Genomic DNA, 1,699 nt, shown 5'->3' with positions numbered 1-1,699 from the left:
CGACGGCCTCCGACGGGTAGCTCATATCAGCATGCAGAGCTCCCCGTCATCTGCCACCGAGCACACGGCCTCCTCCATCGCCCACTCTCTCTCTGTGCCTCTCTCCCTGTCTCTCCTCCTGACTCGTCTCCCCTTCCCCCTCACCCCGGCTCTCTGCCTCTCCTTCTATGCCTCTTCCTCATCATCACCATCCTCATCCACGCCACCGCTCCAGGCCCCGTGTCCCCTCCATGACTCCTCGTGTATCCGTTCATTGTTGTTCCTGTGCGGTCTCTCTTCCTCTCTCTCTCTCTCCCTGTGCATACTTTCCTGCACGTGCATACGTCTGTCGAGTCACTTTCTCTCTCATCAGACATTGCGTATTTACGATTATTATTCTAATTACCTTCTTGCTGTGCGCTCTCCCCGCGTTGCCTCTTGTGCCGTGGTCTCGTTGCGTCTCTCCAGTCTCGGCTCCTCTCTCTCTCTCGCCCTCTCGAGGCGTCGCGCTCACGTCTCTCCGTCGCTCCCTCCGCGTTTGTCTTTCTCATTTTACCCTCTCCTCGCCCCTTTGACCCCTTTACGATGTCCCATTGAGCACCCCCTTGTGCGCGCGTTCGCGAGTGGCGCGTCCCCCCGTATTGTAAAGTTGATTTATTGCCAGCGAGCCGACTACTCCGGGATATGGGCAAAGAGAGAGAGAGAGAGGGGGAAAGAGTTGAGTACGGGATGTGAGCGCGCGTGATTGCGCGTGAATGAGGAGTCGAGAGCGTTGATTTATGGCGTGCGCGCGCGCGCGTGCGTGCGTGTGACAAAAGGCGTTCGGGTGTGCCGCTGGGCCACCCCCTCCCCTCGTGTGCCACCGTGCCGGCCTTCGTAGGTGCCACTCGCCAACAGCAGGGTAGTGTATAGGGTAGTCTGTTAAGGCTACACGGGGGGTCTTTGTGTGTGAGTGTGGGGAGCGGCGGTGTAGCGGAGAGCGCGCTGCGATTCGAACCCGGCGACCCCGAGTTCGATTCCCGCTCACGGCCACCAAACACCGGTGACGATGATCTGAATCGGCGCTGGGCTTCCCCGAGGTCGAACTCGGCTTTGAATTGAGTACCCGGTGCGGTGTTCGTTAAACATCGTCACTGCTCCGCGCTGGGCCCTAATGACGACGCAACGGAGAGTTGGGACAGCCACATCAGCACAGAGGCCAACCCGTGCGCGCGTCTCATTACGAGACGCCAGGAGAGATGAAACGGAGTCCAATTACGAATCAGCAACAACAGCAGAAGCGAGAGAGAGATGGGACTCGGTAATTGTTGTGACTTCCAGTTGAACTTCCCTGAGAGAGCGCGCGCGCGCGCGAGAGAGAGAGTTATTCCCGTGGTCGTGACATAGATGATGCGTTCGACAGATCAAAGTGTGGCTTGTAACTGCGAGTTAACTGATGTGGAATCTTCAGGTGTGATTCGTCCTCTCGTTGTATGATGTTGAACCGTTGCTGTAATTTTTTTTTTAAATCGCCGTTTTTTTCGGCCGTTGCTTTGTGCAAGCGTATGTATGAGTTAGTTCACGGCTGAGTGAGTTCATGTATCAGGAGCGAGTTTACGGCTGGGTGAGTTTACGTGTAATGTACCTCTCAGAGACACCTTTTTGTTCTGTTATATGTATATTGATTATGAAAAAGTCCGCCGACTCACTGATAACTTCGAACATGTGATCGCCCTTTAAC

The sequence above is a fragment of the Lampetra planeri genome, chromosome 27 (assembly GCF_965212315.1).
Source record: "Lampetra planeri chromosome 27, kcLamPlan1.2.h2, whole genome shotgun sequence".
Lineage (NCBI taxonomy): Eukaryota > Metazoa > Chordata > Hyperoartia > Petromyzontiformes > Petromyzontidae > Lampetra > Lampetra planeri.
This window is presented reverse-complemented; position numbering follows the sequence as displayed.